The 21,547-nt window shown below is 35.8% G+C and overlaps 1 protein-coding gene across 1 annotated transcript in view; it reads right to left on the bottom strand.

Annotated features, from left to right (window-relative positions):
• The window catches only part of LOC306873915 (potassium voltage-gated channel subfamily KQT member 5-like), a 116,742-nt gene that overhangs the window by 94,162 nt on the left and 1,033 nt on the right, over positions 1–21,547 (bottom strand). The gene's annotated exons all lie outside the window — the stretch shown is intronic.

The following is a 21,547-nucleotide window of genomic DNA, read 5'->3' as shown; positions in this document are numbered from 1 at the left end:
TGACGTTATTCCATTGTTGAAATCCATTGTTGAATTTCTTTTCGCTACAAATAAATTTTCTACGAGGTAAAAATTGTATATATTCCCTATGATTTCTTCATGTATTCAATGATTTATCCTTTCATTCATGTTTTCATTCATTCCATTCCATTCTATCATTCATACAGTAATAGTGGAGCATTACTCTGTGTGTGTATGTGAGAGTTTTCATTCAGTGGTAGAGGGAACAGGGTGTCCGTTCCGGTCAGTGCATGATGATTTGTTTCTTAGGACAGTTGCGATTTTCTCTCTCATCAGGCACTGCCTGCCGGCTGCTGAAAAAAGCACAATGTAATGGAACAGATCTAGAACGATCAGCTCATCAGCTCTCAGCATCAGGGCTGAAAACATGGATACACATTGAGGAAATTTCCTTCTTCAGTTCAGACAATCATGCATTCACTCACACACGTGAACATAAACAAGTGGACACCTGCACACACACACACACACACACATCCACATCAGACATTAAAAGTGGAGGGCATGACTAAATGAGTAAACGTTTTATTTTTATAATGGAAAATTCAATCAAAATCCCCTGTCACTAAGTGGTATTTCATTTTTTTGATTAAAGTTTTCTGCAGTTTATATTTGATTAAGAGCTGCAAATAAACACAACTTTAATCAAGAACTTTAATCAAGTAAAATCACACACTAGAGTGATGCACTGAATATCATCACAGATGCAGCCATAAGCACAAAGCTGTCATGCTGATCTAACACTATGATACTTTGCTGCAGTATGACACAGCAGATACTATGAAGAAAACATTAATATAGCATAGCATACATTTCAGACAAAACTTGTTGTGTCCAGTGCTGTTATGACAAGGAACAGCAGTCCTGGAAAGCAATTTGTACAAACAAATTTGGACCCAGTGTTCAGATTGGGTGGGGGTGTCTACAGGAGGATCCAGTCATAGTTGTAGAATTTAATATGTAATTTATTCCTGTGACGCAAAGCTGAATTTTCAGCACTCATTACTCCAGTCTTCAGTGTCAGACAATCCTTCTAATGTGGATTTGCTACTACTTTGCTAAACATTTCTCAATATTATCAATTTTGACAGTTAATGTTAATGACTGCTTGAAATGTTTTAACATTGATTATAAGAACCATTATTAATAACTGAGCACCATAACTAAGCAGAAAATTTGAATGATTTCTGAAGGATCATGTGACACTGAGCTTTAACATCACAGGAATGAATATATTATAATAGAAAACAGTTAATTAAAGCTGTAACGTTATTTAAATATGACAGCTTTTACTGTATTTTTGATCAAATAAATGCAGCCTTGGTGAAGAGAAAAGGCTTTTAAAAACATTTACAAATCTTAACTATTCCCAACTTTTGACTGGTAGTATATATATATAATCAGTATATATACATATAATCAGTGTGCAACATAACGGAATACATGTAACGGTGTTACGTAATCAGGATACAAAAATCTAGTAACTGTAATTCGTTACAGTTACATCAAAAAGCAAAGTATTCAGATTACAATTACATTTTGTAAAACGTGTGAATACTATCAGGATTACAGATGTTTCATTTCAAATTAATTGTTCACCATTCAGGTAAGCACTGCAATAAAACTCACACTAAATCATTCATTCATACCAAATTAAGCATTCTTTAATTTATAAACTTTAGTTTATATTTTAGGATTATTTTGATCTTTCATTAGGCAGAAAACTCTCTGCCATTGCAGTCCCACATGACCAGGAAGGTACTTAATATCAGCGCACAGGTGTGTTAACTACTCTAGGAAGGAGAAAGATCATCACATAGTGATTTCTTGCATGTGTCTTAGTGTGTTTTTGTCTCAAACAGCTATCCCTTCACTGCAAGCTGAAGGCTAAATCCTCAGTTAGAGTCTTTCTCTTAATGGATCTCAGCATTTTTGCACAGAATTTAGGATATGTAAGTATTAAAATTAAATCTGGCATAATTTTGTTTATAGTTCAGCTGAAATGTTTGTATGTTATTGACAAGATGTTACTTACAAATATATATTCGTATGTTAGAGTTTAAAAATGTAGGTTAAAAATAAATTGATAATAATGTGGAATTTTCTCCTCTCTCTCTGTCTTAATATAGAGTTGGAACCCAGGATCTCCACTGAAGGACTGAGTACATTTGTGTTTGTGGACAACAATACAAACCAGGGAACATTCTGTCAGTCAAGTTCTGATCAAGATCCAGTCTTCGGATAAGTTCATTTATTCCCAAAGGTGGACAAAAACATTGTGTTGGCTTTTAAAAGGCTATTTTGATAATGACTTTTACTCCTATGCTGTGGAAAAGATGGAGGTGTACAGACATTGATAATAAGAAATGTTTTTTGAGCATCAAAGAGACTTCTTTCAAAATACTTTTGAAACCACCAGTGTACATCAATCCAGCAAAGTTTGGAAAAAAGTGAAATGATTATGAAGGTGGGGTTATGTGTCATGTTACCTAATGAGATGAAAATAACTGTTTTGCCCTGTGTTGGACATTTCCTTTTTGACTGCTTAACATTGTATATATAGTCTGCAGTTCTATGAATGTAATTGTTGATATTTCATCATAATAAATATTTTGACAATATGCTAAACAACCAATTATTTTTCCATTCATTTTGTCAAATGCGAACATTTCGTTTAGAATTTCATGTATGTTTTTTAAACATAATGTATGTAGTGAAGGACAGCACAATGTGTTAAATTATACACATTTACACATCTTTGTGATAACCTTTCTGACACATTTACTGTGTTAAAACCATCAACACAATGAATGAGTAAAAATTAACACAAAAAACTTTTTCCCAGAACTCACCCATTAATGTGTTAAAATTTAACACAGGTAGTGTCATTTTTAACACATCTTTTCTAAGAGTCTAGGCTTTTATATAAATATATATGGGCTGTAATATCTAAATGGTGAAATTAGATGATTTTAATGGATTCAAATAGATTTTACTATAGTTTTTATTAGTTAATTTTAAATTCATAATTAAATAAAAGTACTTTGATATAGTTTTTTTTTCCAAAATGAATCCAAAAGTAATCAGATTACATTACTTTCATATTGTGGTACTTGGATTATGTTACTGAATACTTTTTTAATGAAGTAATTTGTTACTGTAACGGAATACATTTTAAAAGTAACCCTCCCAAACCTGTTAACCACTACATGATACCTGAAAAAATGATGGAACTTTTGATTTTGATTTCTTTTCAGCATCATTATTGTGCATAGTACTGGAACCGACTATTCTTAATAATACAAACTATGAATATATGAATATCATTCACATAAATAATTGTTTTGCTAAATTAGAACAACACAAAATCTGCATACCTCATGAAAGGGTGGACAGATAATCCTACATATACCAAGAAAGCAGTCAAAAAAGGTAGATGCAGATGAGAAGTGAAAGGAGAGGCTAAGTAAATGCAAAAGAGACTTAAATCAAAAAATAAAACCAGAGAAAGAGCAATAAAGAGGGTGGTAAAGCCACTGTGAGATATATTCAGAGATGTGAAAGAGAAAAGAGAAAAATAAACTGCAAAAGATAAAGGGCAAAAAAAAAAAAAAAAAAATCAGTATGAGAGCTGTGGAGAGTCCAGCAGCTGCTGTCACATGATCACATGTTTGGCCTCCGGCCGATGACGAGGTCAGGAATATTTTTGATCTCTGCCAGTTTCATGCCATCCTCCCGCAGTACCCCTTTCTCTTTTTCCCTAAACACACACCGTCTCCGTCTCTCTCTCCCGCCGCCAACTCTGGCTGGGTGTCTCTCTGTAATTAGGGCTTTAAGGAAAGCTCCTTGTTAACAGTGGCTGCTGATTTGCTGTGGCGATCTCTGAATCAGTGTCTTGACACACTAGGACTTTAACAACTGCACCTTCATGAACGTCAGTGTTCATGTGGTACAGAATATGGTAAGGCTGCAACAATTATTTGAGAAAATCAATAATAATAAATAATGACAACAATTGACAATGATTGTCCACATCTTTCATCAGTTATGCCAGTTAAAAGTAGTAAAGAATAAGCATTTACTTATATTACCTTTATTTATAATAACCATTATGTCTTTGGAATGTCCCCAGAATGATAGGAATACCAGTGTGTGTGTGTGTGTGTGTGTGTGTGTGTGTAGGAGAAAGTAGCAGGGAGGGGTATATGTAGCCACCAGTGATGCCATTGTTGACAAATGTTCTTCAAATTATTTAGAAGCATTTCTTTGTTCTAGTCTCCACCCAATCATGAAGAAATAAAGTTACTCCCAGCTATTCTGTTGTAACACATCTTATAAAATTATTTTCTCATCTGAAACCACAACTTGAAAGAGCCTGTAACAACATAAAGACTTCAATAGAGGGAAAAAGGGCTTCATAAAAAGTGGAATTAGAAGACAAAAACTACCTCAAAAACAAAGTACTTAATTTACAACAACTAGTGGGTGTAAGTTTTTGTGAGACAAGTCTAATTTTGTTGTTTGTTTCTTTCTTAAAGTAATAGTTTATCCAAAAATTAAAATATTCTGAAAATTTGCTCACCCTCCAGCCAAGTTGTAGATGAATTTGGAGAATTTTAGATGAAATTTTGAATAATTTTTGTTTGTGAATTTGGAGTGAATGGGTGCCGTCAGAGTGAGAGTCCAAACAGCTGCTTAAAACATCACAATAATCCAAAAGAAATCCACATGACTCCAGTCCTTCAATTAAAATCTTGTGAAGTAAAAAGCAAGAAGTATATCACTGCTTCCGAGTCCTCTGTCCAAAATATTGCTTTCTCCAGTGAAAAATTAATCTCATCAGGATAGAAATATAATAAGCACTATTTACAAGTGAAAACAGTCCAAAACAGTTTTAAACAAATATGTTTGGGGTGGACATCTTCCCTGATATTCACTGCAGCGGATCCATTAGTGAGCAAGTGCTTGTAATGCTACATTTCTCCAAATCTGTTCAGATGAAGAAACAAACTCATATACATCTTGGATGGCCTGAGGGTAAGTACATTTTCAATAAATTTCCTTTTTTGGCTAAACTGTTCATTTAAAGCTTCAGAAATGATCAATTCTGGATATTTTCCAAGTAAAATCAAGTATTTACCCCAGAAATTGTATTAGCTGGTCAGAACTGATCTCGTAAAGACAAAAGCTAGAAAGCTTCATAAGCACAGCCGCTAAAAACATTAGCATTGCTAACTCTCTGAATTAGCCCTTCCAGAAGATTTTAGGAATGCAAAATTGTGTGACTCTGTATGATATCCAAAAACAACAGGTGAGTATGAAACAGACAGCAACATAGAGGAAGGGAGAGCACGTGTGGCATGTGTGTGTTCTTGTCCAGGCCCTTGTTGTTTCCAGGCTGGACTAGTGCAATGCTCTTCTGGCTGGACTGCCATCAAACACAATCAAACCTCTACAAATGATTCAGAATGCAGCGAGCAACGAGCCCAAAAGAGCCCATGTTACACCTCTCTTCATCTCCTTGCACTGGCAACCAGTGGAAGCTCGCATCAATTTCAAGACACTGATGCTTGCATACAGAACGACCACAGGCTCAGCACCCTCCTACTTCCACTCACTATTACGAATCTACATCCCCTTCAGAAGTCTGAGATCTGCTAGTGAGCGACGCCTTGTGGTACCATCACAGAGAGGCTCAAAATCACTCTCCAGAACATTCTCGTTCACCATTCCTGGCTGGTGGAATAATCTTCCCACCCCTATCCGGAATGCTGGATCCCTGTCAATCTTCAAGCAACAACTGAAAACTCATCTCTTTCGGCACTACTTTACTTCATCCTAAACTCAAAAAAACAAACAAAAAAAAAACCTTAATCTTCCCCTCTATCTTTCTCTCCTTCCCTTGCTAGCTTGTACTTATTTGAACAATGACTGAGACTTGGTGTTACGAGCACTTCCTCTGTCTGATTGCCTCTTCAAGATGAATCGCTTTTTGTATTCCCCAATTGTAAGTCGCTTTGAATAAAAGCGTCTGCCAAATGACTAAATGTAAATGTAAATGTGTGTGGTTTTGAGAGGCCTGGAACATACCCTAGCCCATATGTTTTCATGCTGACATTATTAATGGCCAAACAACTGGTAAGCTCTAACAGTACAACAGACTTTAGGGAACATTTATTTCACATTAAGATCTACAAAGAAAAACAAATAAACTAAAGTGATTCACAAGAGGCACCTTAACAACAAGAAAAATGCAGTAAAACAGTTCATGTGTCTCAAATTTAATTACAGTGACTTTTTTAGAAACATAATGGTGCAATAAAGGACCAAGTTGTTTGTGAGACAACAGAAACTACCCTGTTAGGAGTGATTGAAGCACTGTATGAAAAACACATTATTTATAACTGAGTACCAACAGGGTCATGCACTTTTTTTGAAAGGTCTCAAGTGGCTTTTTTTGTTTTTGTTTTGGCACATGTGATTGTTAAATTAATGCTTTTGAGTAAGCTTTACCAAGGTACAAAATGTAGCAGTGAAATTTTTTTGCAGTGTTACCATGTTCTTTTCATTTGTTTAGAGCTACGTTCAAGGAACAAAGAATCACGATGACGTGAAACATGAGGTTAATGCTACCCCTATAACAAGCATTTACAAAGCATGTTCTGACATGAAATTACATAAAAAAACCATGAGAGAGCACACAGGGATGTAATTAAAGGTAATTAAATATTAATCCAAACAGCCCAAGTGAGGCCGAAATCACCTAGAAAATAGAGTACAACCATGTATGCACATGGTAAGTTTTAAATTTAGATTTTAAGGTCAGAATATCTGGGCGAAAAGATGGATGAAACTTATCACTGAATAAAAACACTTATCCATTTATGAACAAAAGTGCTCTAAACCTACAGACATACCACAGGTGTGTCAAGACACTAAACCATGGTTGCTTTATTTCCCATGGAGAGACATGGGGTGAGAATAAAAAGCATTTTATTCATTAGGCTTCAAATTGCCTCTTGGCTGTTTGTCTGTGATTACACCCTGTTTTCAGCAGCTGTTTGGCCATGGATAGCACAAAAAGAAGAGAGAGAGAGAGAGAGAGAGAGAGAGAGAGAGAGAGAGAGAGCGAGAGAGAGAGAGATCTGTACTTGTCATCTTTTCTGTCGTGCAAGAAAAAAATCTGTGTGAACCTAAAAGTGAAGGACAAATCCAAGAGATAATAAATGACAATTATTCAAAAGGAGACAAAACTGAAAGGATAATGTTCATTTATTTATATCAATCACAATGCATCGGTATATAAACAACTGATTGCATTACTTCTGCAAAAATTGCACCACTCAAACTCCACCTCTACACTATTTCTATTAAAATAGACATCTTTAGTGTTGTCAAGTAAATAACTAAAACTAGAACAAGTCGAACATATCCTGATTTATAAGTCAAGAATGTCAGTAACAATTAGCTAAATAGTTCACTACAGACCGTGTGGCTAAAATTAAGACCTACAATTCTACAGTATGTGGAGACTTCGGAGAACCGATTCAAAGCACAATTGAAAGATTCATTTAAATGAACTGTTCCACCACACTCTCAGAATAAAAAGGCACAAAGCTGTCACTGGAGTAGTACCCTAAGGTACAAAAGCTAAGATGTCTTATTTTTAATATCTTATTTACTTCTAGAAGGAATATATCAGTACTTAGTTTAAAGCTACATATTAGTACTTTTAAAGTGGTATCTTTTGAAAGGAATGAATTATTGAATTATTTTTATACCTTTTTATAGTTTTATACCTTTTTTCTGCAAGTTTAGATTGACTTTCTGATGCTGAATATGAGAGGGAGGATATTTTAGAAAAGCCTACATCTTACCATTACAGCTTTAAAAACCACCAACGTAGCATAGTGTCATGCTATATAACACCATTATTTTTTGGAAAACATAGCTTGTAACTGGAAAGGCTACATTATTTAGTTTTGTGCAAGACAGATATGTCTCTGATTAGATTGTAAAGGATGTATCTACAGGCACTTTTTCAAATGAGCAGCTTGACCGATGTTTCACTTCTCCAGACAAAAAAACATCAATTAAGGAACCATGGGCTCCAATAAGGAAAAAAGCTCTTTGCGATTATTTTGCGATGGTACGAGCACTTTTATGCTTTTAATTTTCACCATGATTTCTCACAATCTCTTTTTGAAATGGTTCGTTCCACTAATGAAATGTGTTTCCCCTGCTATTTCTCGGACCACTTTAAAACAAAAGTCACAAAACATTTTCTGTGAGTTATGATCATACTGGAGCAATACAAACTCTTGAATCCAAGAAGTTTTGCAATGTCTTTCTGCACTTTTACTTGACTGACACCGATTGATGATCCTCTGAATTTAATTTTTTATCCGAGTTGGTACTTGACAGAGATGATCATTGTTCAAAAAAGTTTTTTTTTCCATTTCAACATGTTTTTCAGAGGCGAAAAGCTAATCTTTACTTTCTCTGTACGTATTTTGGCGTACAAACACAGCAAAACATTTCTTTCCCTACTAAAACTTTTGTGCGGCAAAACACAGCAAATGATGTGATAGGCTACTCCTCACTGAACATGCAGATAAATAGACACTACATGCAATATTTTTAACACTGCAAATGTATATTGTCACAAGTGGCGATCTGAGCAATCACTCACAAATTAATATTTTAGGCTCAGTCTGGACTCTGGAGCCCTGCTGTTTTAACTACATTAAATTAGTAGTTTATTTATAACACTTAATGTCAAGTCCTTCATTTGCAACCCAAAACTGCTGTTCATCCGTTTTCCTTTAACGAGTGGCTTTCCAGTGTTTGATTGAAAGGGCTAAGGTTACATTAGCATGTAACGTATGAAAATAATCCTGGATTTAGAGTGCTAAAGCTCATGGAAGAACTTGCCATGCAGAAGCAGGTGATGGAGGAGGTTGGCGGATGACTCTTAGCATATATGTATATGCAGTCCTGAACAAAACATCCTCTTAAGGAAGGCATTACATTTCCATATTCAGGAAGAAATTCTAGCATGCTAGCCAAAACAATGACACACTATCTTCACAGTAAACTGACAAAGAGAATTTTCTGATTTCCCCAATGGTCTTAACATGAGTTTGGAGTGGATTAAGCTATAGTCTGGAATGAAACTGAAGAAGCACCTGTTGATGCAGGTGGAACAGAGGGTGTTGAATGATTCACTGACTGCTATGAGATTGGTTCCTGATTGATTACTAAGGTCGCTTGCTGCCTTTATCAGTAGGTCTACTGGGACAGAGACTCCCAGCAAAAAAACTGTACTCATACTTTGATGCTCTTTTTTAATACTGTCATGGATATAGGCTATAATTATAACAGGCAAAGGCAAAAGAAATGTTGAACTGCCATTAGTGACAACAGGAATTCAGTTCTGAGATTTTTTCTGTTTCAGCAACCAGCAAGAGATAACAGATCTTTGTGTAAAGTGAAACTCCACTACATTCTTTCTGAGTTCTTTTTTTATTTCTGTAGCACAATAGTTCAGCTTACTGATACACCACCAGTTAACACATTTCAGTTGTAAAACTGTCAGTTGTTCTTTTTAATTAAATTAAGTCAGATTAATTTATCAAATCATTGAACATTAATTCACTGATCGTAAACCTGTTACTGGCCTACAGTCCACACTTAAATTAAACCATTAATTTAAACCATTTTAATTTAAACCATTTTGCAACTGAGTTTGCCTGTCCGAGTTAGACGCAGTGGATGTTCACACAGAACACAGAATTGGTCACAGTTACATTTTATCATTTCGTGAAATGAGGGCTGCTTTTTAAGGTGTAACGTCATGTTTAAAGTAGTTCAACTTTAACACGAGTCTCAAAATGTTTTTGTCTGTTTCATTCAGTGGTGCTATCTAGCCATCTTTGATTACAAGTATGCAGAAAAACTTGCTATGCCTAGCTGTTTTTGAACACAAGAATATACCTGAATAGCTTTTTACTCATTTCATACTGTGTGCTCCCAGGAGTGTGGTTCAGATTTATTAAAGTTAACTAAGACTAAAATCCTAAACAATAACAATAATAATAATAATGATAATCCTCATCATAATAATAATAGTTTGTATTTGTAATTGTATATTATTGTATTGTATTTTATGTAATTGTTATATTATTATTATAAAATTAAATTAAAATAAAGTTTAATTTCAGCAAGTTGCCAAGGCAAAATTTTTCATTTTTAACTTGATGTATTAAAATAACTAAAACTGAAATGGAAATAAAAATTATATAGACATATTTAAAAATAACAACAACAATAATAATAAAAATAATAATAATAACACACAACATAAACTAAAATTAAAACAGGAAACAGAAATAAACACTCAAAATATTATAATAATAAAAACTATAAAAGTACTTCAATGATACTAAAATAACACTGGTGTGTTTTACCGAGGTGTATATTAACACATGCACACATAAGCACGAACGCACACACATATATATAAATACATTTATAGTCGGCCTCACTGACAACCATTTCTTTGACTGCATTTTCCAGAGTTTACAAAGAACATTGGACAGTAAAACACAATGGGGAGGGCCCAGACCAATTCCAGCTTGTACTAGCATCTATGAAGGACACTTTATATGATAGTAGCGGGGTAAAAGCCACAATTTCTATTGTAAATGGATCTGCGGCATTTCAGTGGCAATTAAGGGCTCACTCACAACCCAGATCTTTCAGATTGCGTGTGTGTGAAGCTTAGCGGAAGTGGCTGACGCCTGGGCCTGTCACATGCCATGACTTATGTAGACTGAGGGTTTCACACTGACCTGGGAACAGTCAAAACTGAGGAGAGAGGGGCACAAGGAGGAACAGCATGGGGGAGGGTGCAGGAAGTGGGGATATGAACATGGACGAGGAGCTGCCCATGTGGAGATATGGAGAATTTGACATGTGACATGGGAGCAGTAAAAGCACATAACTTAAAGAAAACACTAAACAAAACAAGTGTGAATGCTTATCCAGTCCCACACAATGCACATTGTTTTATAATACAATTACCAATATGAATTTCCCATAACTATATTTTTTAAAGAAATTATTTTAAATATTATTTGAAAAGAATATCAAACTGAGTTTGGTTTGCTGATTTAAGCAAACATGGCACAGCACCAGTGGCTCATGGAGGGCAAACCTTATTTGAGGTTATCTATAAATATAATCTATACATATTATTAATAATTAAATCCATTTTGCCATTTTGCTCTTCAAATTTTGGGGAATATTTTCCATTACTTACAAAAGACCAAGATCAACAATCCCTCACAATTCTCTTAGAGGACAAAACTTAGAGGACAAATTAACAGCTTATAGACAATTAAACTGATATGCATAAATTGTAAAATCATCAACAAAAGGTTGCAAGATCTGTCTCAGGGGTTTTCTATTCTGTAAAGTCAGAATATAAACCACATGGGAGTAATGAGAGACCCACACACAAGTGTTGTCTTCAGTTACCCAGAACACTAACAGCAGCTGCATGTTGCTCTATGATCAGGGTCAAATGGACCCTTAAAAACACGAGCGCACACACGCATTTTATCTTTGAAACTGATTTTGCGATAAAGTAACTGAAGCGGTGTGTGTGCATGTTTGAAGGTATGTGTGTTTGAGGGAACGTCACTGGACGTTGACTGCTCATGACAGGCCAGTTGGTAGGGTGGCCGCTGCTCTACAACCACCACACTGGAGTTTATAGAGTCCAGTTTAGGCTAAATACACAAAGACGTTGACAGATATTGTCAACTACAAACAAAAGGAAAATTTGTTTCAATATAGTTCATTTAAAGTTTAAGCCTAAGCCTACTGTATTAGATTTAAGGCATACATTTTCTGTGTATTATTTCATATTTTCTATTCAGGCTTAGAAATGTGTTCTATTTGCATTAATCGCATATGATGTCAAATCTTTTTAACCATGAGATGATAATGTGAAAACCCCTGTTCGGAATTGGTTGTATGTTTGTGAAGTACGAAACAGGTCTTTGGTACTCCGCCACTTAACTTTGGTTAAAGGGAGTAGTTTTGAAAATTCTGTCATTATTTAACCTCATGTCGTGGTAAGTCTGGTGAACCCGTGTCGAAGACTGACATGGAAGAGAAGAAATTGTTGAATAAAGTCATTATTTTTGTTTTCTTTGCACAAAAAGTATTCTTGTGCAAAGAAGGCAGAACCACTGATGTCACATGGACTGTTTTAACAATGTCCTAACTGCCTTTCTGGGCCATAAAACATTTCAGTTGTGTTGTCGTCTATGCAGGGACAGAAAGCTCTCAGATTTCATGAAAAATATCTTAATTTGTGTTCCGAAGATGAACGAAGGTCTTACGGGTATGGAACGACATGAGGATGAGTAATTAATGACAGAATTGTTATTTTTGGGTAAACTATCCCTTTAAGAAAAAATACTCAACAATGGTACTGACTAATGAATTTGCAAATGGTTTCTCTTTAAGCAATTTAAAAACACCAAACCAACATTTAAATATTAAAATCTTGATTTTTAACCACAAGGAGGGCTTTAATAATAAATATAATTGGGTTTTTGATATAATCCTGTTTTATTTATTTTTTTCAGCATGTTTTTGCAAGCAAAGAGCCTTCAGGGGAACCTATGGCTTCTGTATAATTCTGCATAGATATAGTGATAAAAGAAAGTATTATAAGATAAATTACACACAAACTTTAAGTGTGCCTGACTTCCACTCTTAAGGAAAATTGAATTGAATGTGACATACATGACTTGTATGCACTGCAGTCTTGGAATGGTTAACTCATCCCCTTTTCCATTCACACACACACACACACACACACACGCACACATGCACACACACGCTAGAATACAAGTAAGGAACTCGTAGCAAATTTTCCGTACTTCCAGGAGGACAAATAAGATCAAGTTTTGGTTGGCACATTGTGTAGCGCATTACAGAAACATGCTAAGGCCTGTTCTTTCTCACTGGTTAAGAGCAAGAGAAAAGGGCAAAGAAGGATAGATCAGACCTGAGAACTGCTTTGGGAACTATAACTGATCTCTAAGACTGGTACAGTCTCACAGAGAAAGGCCTAAGTATGAGCTGCCCTCTGACTTCAAACTTCATACTTGCAAATAAATGTAAAGAAAGACAGGAGGTCAAAGAAGGTCCACTATCAGGGAACATGGGCATATTTCAGAGACAATTTGTATGAATTTAATGAAGACACATATGTATGCATATTTCATCATAAAATAAAAACATTTTGGCTTCTAAACCATTATCAACCAAACGAAGACCATTCTGAGCGCATAACTTAAAAAAAGTAATTTTGAATTAGACATACATTAGATATATGCTAAATATTTTTTTTCCATCAAAAGCCTAAATGTATATGAGGCAAAAATAAAGGTGAATGAAAACAGTGAGTTAACGCTGGGTTGTTTATTTTGGAAGGTATCGGGGGTTGGGTTGGAGCTAGTGGAAACGACAAGCCAAAGCTGGTAAGAGAGGTTCTTTCATTTGGAAAAATGCAAACAAGGCTCTCTCTCTGTCTCTTATTTCACACTCACACCCAATACACACACACAAACACACATATACACTAAAGGATTCATTCAACTGCATGCTTTAAAACTGAAGGCTAAAATTAAATGATTCTAAAATGATAAGTAACAAAAGTCAGTGGTCAATATATCATTTAAATTATATATATATATTTTCCCCTCATAAAATGTTAAAACCCAACAGTGCATGTCAAAACAGTGTATTTGTTTTTGTAAATATGAATTCCATATCAAAAATGAAAAATCTAATATGAATGACACTGTATGCAGTGATATAATATTTTTAAACAAGCATGTGTCATGTCTAGCACACTAGGTGTTATTTAACTGTGGGCTGTTTCAGAAAAACAGGGGACATTTTAACAGAGAGCTCTAGCCGGGGACAGATCATCAAAAATAGGGACAGTCTGGTCACCCTATCTAATTGACTCTTAGACCTCTTTTTGCACAAACCCTATTCCACATGAAAATTATTTGATTGTATGAGAATGCCCATTGCTTCTGGGAATTACAAATACTGACCTTCTGTCCTCCTTTTGTTCATCAACTACCATATATTGTTTTTTTCCAACATAGGTTCATTGAAAAAAATGTACCAACATGCAAACATACAATTCCCTGCAGTTTCCAGCTGAGATGAACACTAGTGGCAGTAAAATATTGAATATTGACAGCTAACGGTTGAAATGGGTACAGCAGTCCAAATTCAAAATATTAGAGATTGATGTTTCTCCCGCCTCCTCCCTCTCAGACTCGATGTTCACGCGGGTTGCCCGATGCGACAAGGAATGAGTACAACTGACATTTTAAGTCGAGTAGTCTGTAAGTTGTTGATGAGTTGATTTATCCACATTTTATATTCCTCTGGTCATGGAGTTTTTAGTTGGATACAAGGCTTTTAAGTCATGTAGGATTTTAAGTCATGTGCTGGCTTACATGGCTGCAATACGCAGTGTTTTCAGCCAACTGGCATCCTGGGGTGTCGAAAGACTATTTGCAAAATACTAGTGGGTGAAATCACACAGTCCAAAAAAACAAAAACAGACATTTCGACACAGAACTCACATTTCAAAGAAAAACTGGCTGTAGCAATGTTTCCAATAAAAACAATTTATGAACTTTATGAATGTTTCCTCAATTGCAAGCATATTATGGTATTTTGTATGCTTTAGTATGGTCAAACATTACATACAGCACCCTTAATAAAGACTTATTCCCATGTGTTCCATGCACAATACTATGTTATGACCTCAAAACACTTTTACGATAACACATGATTTGCAAATGAATAATTTTTGACATCTACATCTCATAATCAGTTCCTTATGTATGACTTTTCTGACAGTAAACTTGCTCAGTAGCTCACCTGGTACAGCGATTTAGTGTGATGTGGAGCACTCAGGTACAAGTCCAGTAAAACCTGAGTCCTGATAAAAGAGCTCAAAGACTTATAGGAGTAAGGTGGCATGGTTGCTTTAGCAAACAAGTTATTATCTTGCATTTGCTTTTGTTAACATTATTGATGAGGGGTATCAATGATGATAGGGTAGGTACATTATTTTCAAATGCAATCAACCTTATACCAGCACTTACTGTACATTTAATCTCTAAACTGCCACAATACATACAAAAGCCAACATAAAAAATGTTGCCAGAATCACAAACTAGCTTTAAGCACCACTCATTCATTCATTGGACATTTTACTGTGTTTGCAAGTTTCAAGAAGCGCATTACGCTTTATGATTCATCTCAACTAACTTCAGCTGTTGCGAAAGTATCTGTTTCCAAAATGCAGACTGCATCTCTTCTCAGCTCAAATACTACCTACACCTGCAGGTGGATTAGGGTTTCATTTTGGTTAATATATTCAACCATGGGGACAACCCAGTGACTCAGAAAGAACTCAGAAATTCCAGAAATCTTAATTTACTAAAATCATGTTCTTTCTAAATAGAGTTGACTCAATGTGACTGTGTTTGCTAAGAGTAAGTTCCTCATAAGAAGAAGAACAGTTTGACTTTTATCTAAGTGAATATCAGTAAAGTTGTGACTGCAAGTGTTCAAGCAGCAGAGAGCAGTTTCACAATGTGACCGGCAGCTTCCTGTTTCTCATGAGTGTACATGGGGACACGTGTCTGTTTGTAAGACACTGTAGAGAATGCCTTCTAAAACCTAACAGCTTCTAAAATGTCTGTAACTGTATAGCAGTTCAATGTGAAACTGAAAGTCTGATGACCAAAATACCTTACCTTTCATCTTATTAAACTCTATTACTCACAACTTTTTCACTGACAATGAGTTTCTCTTTCCTGTATGTTATAAAAAAAGAGACCCCACTAAAGATGCTTTCACATGTTTTTTTGGCAACAGAATAAAAATAAAATAAAATCAAACCAAACGTTTACTTGTACAGACATGTTCTTGCTCTTAGCAATTTTGATGCCACTTAAGCAACACAGGCTTTTGGATAATACATACATTTATATATTTTTCAAACCTCTTGGGCTGCTGAAGCCTATCCAGAATCTTGGACCATAGGCAGGAAAGCACCCTAGATGGATGGCCACGCCAGTCTATCAAAGCTATTAGATAATGGTAACCAATGATCATTTAGGCATTGTTTTAGCAAATTCATATCCATGCTAGTACAACACCCATATTTTTATGTTCCAATCCAATTCTGACCTACATTAGTTCTTATTGAACACTGTATCACTCTAAAATATGCAACGTTATGGATGTAAAACTGACTCTATTCCATAAAATAAATGTCACTGGGGTTCAGTGTTGTTTTGGACCCCATTGGCTTTCATTGTATGAGCAAAAACATATCTTGGTAACACTTAAGTATAGGGTAATTCTCAATATTAACTAGTTGCTTATAAACATGCATATTATTAGCCTATTGGCTGTTTATTAGTACTTATAAAGCACATATTCAGCTTGACCATATTCTATATCCCTAATCCTACCCAACACCTAAACTTAACATTTAACTTAGTTAATATTCATAATCAACAAGCTAGGAGTTTATTGAGGTAGATGTCGCAGTTAATAGTTACTTAATAGTTAGAACCGAACCGTAAAATAAAGCGTGACCCATATCTTCTTTTATGTTGAAGTATGTCTTTGAGTTTGCATTACTTTACTTGAAAACAACTGTACAGAGGAATGGGTGACGCAGTGATCGGAATATGAGTAAATTTGTGGTATATGTGTGCGAGTGTGTGTGGGAAGAGTATGGTAAGATGTTACAGCAAAAAAAGAGCAACATAATCACTACACTGTAAAAAAAAAAGAAAGAAGTTGAGCCAACTTAAAATTTTAAGGCAACCAGCTTCAGCAGATTTTTTAGTTCTCTCAACTTATTTTTGTAGGAGATTCACAACTTTTTGTTGTATAAACTTAAAACAAGTTGAGAAAACTCAAAAATCTGCTGAAGCTGGTTGCCTTAAAATTTTAAGTTGGCTCAACTTTTTTTTTTACAGTGTAAAAGGTGAATGACAACTTACAAACGTCAGACATGACAGTGTTAGGTCCCACACTCCAGTGTCTCTTTGACTTAATTCAGATTCTGAAATGGCCTGAAGATCCACTAGTGCAGTGCAAGGGTGAAAACCAGTTAACAGACTCTAAAACATTTGTCAATGGTCTCCAAACAATGGGAAAATAAGACTCAATAAATATACCTAAATAAACTAACCAAATGCAAAATAATGCTGCACATCCGCTAATATACATAAAAAGGAACTAAAAATGATAAAAAGGAGAACATTATGCAGTTCTTTCAATAATAATTAAATTATAAGCACAATTTTTATTAGCCCTCTGCTCTTTGCCTGACTGACACAAACAAGGGCAACATGGCCTGTGTCACTTTCGCTTCAAGTGTCTGCTGACTCTTTCTCCTCCAGCAGCTGTCAATCACCTTCAAGTGTCACACTTTTATGAGGCTTCGATGCCAGCATCTGCTGAAAAGCATCAGGGCAGAGAGAAGTGAAAGTTGACAATGCTGGGGAGCATGGGGTTTTAATGATTTCATTAGGATGTAATATATAGTTAAGATGGGGCCGCTGTGTTCGGACGCCGTCCAGGTCGCTCCGCTCAGATTGTGCTTTAATTGACTTTTTTACTTACTTTTACTTTCTCTTTTTACACATTTCACGTCGGCACTGATCACCTATAACAAAGAAACACTTTTGGACATTGGATACCGCTACACTAACCTGTTCCAGGACACTTTATCCACGAATCCATCATTAGACATTTTTGGCAAGACTTACCTCTCTCATAAGCTCTCATAACACAACAACACTCTTCCTTATTACACTCATTATCTGAAGAATGCAGTGTTTGAGCTAGCAAAGAACGCTTGGTGAGGAATGAATTGTATTGAGACTTGTCCAGTCCTTGTGGAACATACAACAACAAACTAGAGAAAACATAACGTGTCTCAACTCCTCAGTCTTATAAACAGATAATCTGAGGACAAATAATGCAAGACTAAAAGCATAAAATCTAATTCATAAGCAAGTGCAAAAATAAGTGTTGAAGGAATGAAAATAAGTGTAAGATAAAGTGTAAGATAATATGTGCAGGTGTGAAAGCTCAGCTTTCAATACTATAGTCCCCATCAAGCTGGCTTCTAAACTCACAGACCCCGGCCTAAACTCCTCACTCTGTGATTGGATTCAAGACTTCCTCACCGGCAGACCTCAAGTGGTGAAAGTTGGCCAGTTCACCTCAAACTCCATCACCCTGAACGTAGGAGCCCCACAGGGCTGTGTCCTGAGTCCCCTGCTCTACTCTCTCTACATGCATGACTGCGTGTCCTCTCACAGCTCCACATCTATTATCAAATTCGCTGATGATACTGTGGTTCTGGGCCTCATTTCCAACAATGATGAGACCGCATACTTGGATGAGGTAGAGAGACTCACATCATGGTGCCAGGACAACTGTCTCTCTCTGAATGTGAGCAAAACTAAAGAGCTGATCATGGACTTTAGGAAGAGACAGCAGCGGCCCTACACTCCTCTTATGATCAATGGGACCCCTGTGGAGAGGGTGAGTAGCTTCAAGTACCTCTGTGTAAACATCTCCGAGAACCTGACTTGGACTACACACATCCAAACACAGGTTAAGAAAGCCAGGCAAAGACTGTACCATCTGCGACAGCTGAGGAAATTCAGGGTCTCACCAGCAATCCTGAAAACTTTCTATTCAGGGACCATAGAAAGTGTATTGACTTACACTTGTGCATCTCAGTGTGGTATGAAAACAGCTCCAATCAGGACTGCAAAGCACTACAGAGAGTTGTGCGCTTAGTTGAGCGCATCTCAGGGTCTGCTCTCCCTTCTCTGCAGGACATCTACCTCAAACGCTGCAAAAATAGAGCTGTCACAATCATCAAGGACTCAAATCACCCTGGTAACCGCCTATTCACTTTGCTGCCATCTGGTAAGCGCTTCCGTAGCCTGATGGCAAAAACTGAGAGACTTAGGAGGAGCTTCTTCCCCCAGGCCATCAGGCTCCTAAACTCTAACTCTGTGTCATAACATCACTTGACTCCATGTAAATATCACTATATCAATAAGCTATTCATAATTTTTTCTACCTTATATTGCTGCTATTTAAATACCCTGTACAACTTTTTGCACATTCTTTTGCACATTCCTCTTATATTACTATTTAAGTCAACAACATACTGACCTGCACATTTATATTTATATTTTGTATCTTTTATTTTATTTTATTATTTTATTTTTTCTACTTTTCTTTTTCTTAATATTTGTATACTATATAATTGCACTGTCCTTGGAGCGGGCCTGACTTACATTTCACTGCTGGTTATACTCTGTATAATTGTGTATGTGACGAATAAAAATCTTCAATCTTGAATCTTACACCAAGTGTAAAGGTTGGTAAGAATGACTTCTAAATTTTTCCATTTAAGGTGAAATGAAAACAACGGTGTGGTTTTACAATAATACAATTCTTACTAACTGAAATGCACCTTTAAGCCAAGTCATAGTGTCTATAAGGTGCATACATGACAGTACAGAAGGGTTTCATTTCCTCAAATTGGCAAATCATTTTAAATTCTTTTTAATTCTTTGAGTCCCCCCCTCACTCTCTCTCTGTGATACATTTGCAAGGATAAAACACAGTTAATCCAATGAGCTTCGAATGCACCACTGTGTGTTGTCTCTTAAAAGTGAAGGAAAGGGTTTTGGAAGAAATAGTTATTCAGCAGCGTGGCTTTTGCTTCACATGCTGTACTAAATTATTACTGTAATTTGTGTACAGTTAATTAACATTCAGATTCACCCTGGATAAATTAAGACCATCCTCCAGCCATTTTCAATGGCAAAATATATTTCATGTTCTTTACATATTGACCTGATTTTGTAATTTACACAAAATTGCACCCATCCTTGAGAAACATGCAGGACCAAATTAACAAAAAGGAAAAGTAGGAAAAAAAGCAAAATCATGGCAACATGAAAACAACAGGTCTCAGAAAACTAAAACTTCAGCAGATCTGACATAAAATAATATCATAAGAAACTAAAATGTCTGCTTAATAATAATAATAATAGAATTACTGTTTAACAATAATACTCTAAATATTCATGATGTAGACCAATAGACTTTTTTGGCAAGACTTAACTCTCTCATAAGCTCTCATAACATAACAACACTCTTCCTTATTACACTCATTATCTGAAGAATGCAGTGTTTGAGCTAGCAAAGAATGCTTGGTGAGGAATGAATTGTATTGAGACTTGTCCAGTCCTTGTGGAACATACAACAACAAACTAGAGAAAACATAACGTGTCTCAACTCCTCAGTCTTATAAACAGATAATCTGAGGACAAATAATGCAAGACTAAAAGCATAAAATCTAATTCATAAGCAAGTGCAAAAATAAGTGTTGCAAAAGTAAGTGTTGAAGGAATGAAAATAAGTGTAAGAAAGTGTAAGATAATATGTGCAGGTGTTGAAGCCGGCCCTTCTTTCAGCAGGCTATGCATGAACACAAAATTTGCACAAAACCAATGACATATAAAATGACTTCACATGGATGAACAATTTGATTTCTTTAGAAGAAGAAATGGTAGATCACACAATTTGACTGACCATGACATTAGCCTGGGTCACATCGCATCTGTTTTTGCCTGACAGAAATGAAGATGCAAAAGCCTAAATTGTCCCACACCCTTTTGGGATTTAAAAGAACAGTTCACACAAAAATGTAGGGATAAAATAATTTGCCCTATAGGTCACTCATTCCAAACCTGTTTTGACCTTTCAAGTCTTCTGAAGTAACACCTGAAAGATTTGTGTGAGGAAGGGTCCATAATTTAGGTTGTTATGCATTGATTATCTTCCCCCCTCTGTGGAAGACGTTAAATTAAACTTGTAAACTAAATTAGCCTGTTTAATGTACAAAGACTTGGAAGCCCCAGTCCCCAATTCACTGTAACTGAGTGGAAAAGAGCAACCAGGACATACTACAAAACTTCCCTCTTTGTGTTACAGTGATGAAAGTCAGTCATGGGTTTGGAGCAGCATTACAAGAATAGGCCTAAACAATTTAATTTCAAAGACCCATTTAATTTTCATAATTTGTTCATATTTGTGTCTCTGCTTTGTGTGTTCATGGTATACAGTTTAACACAAATGAGAAGCTCTTGGAAGACTTTCAGGGCTTCCCCATCCTGAGAGCACATACTAATCAAACTATCAGTCTTACTCTGAATGAATATTTAGCAGGTCAGGTTCTTTCACTCCACAACAATCCCTGTTTGATTGAAAATTCAAGACCAAATCCCAAAAGAACAATACAACCCTCTTGATGATGTGATGTTTTGTGTGTAGCAGAACATTCAGCTGT

Source organism: Barbus barbus, assembly GCF_936440315.1.
Source record: "Barbus barbus genome assembly, chromosome: 8".
NCBI classification, from domain to species: Eukaryota; Metazoa; Chordata; class Actinopteri; order Cypriniformes; family Cyprinidae; genus Barbus; species Barbus barbus.
The sequence above is the reverse complement of the archived record's forward strand: the minus strand, read 5'-3'. Positions and strand labels throughout refer to the sequence as shown.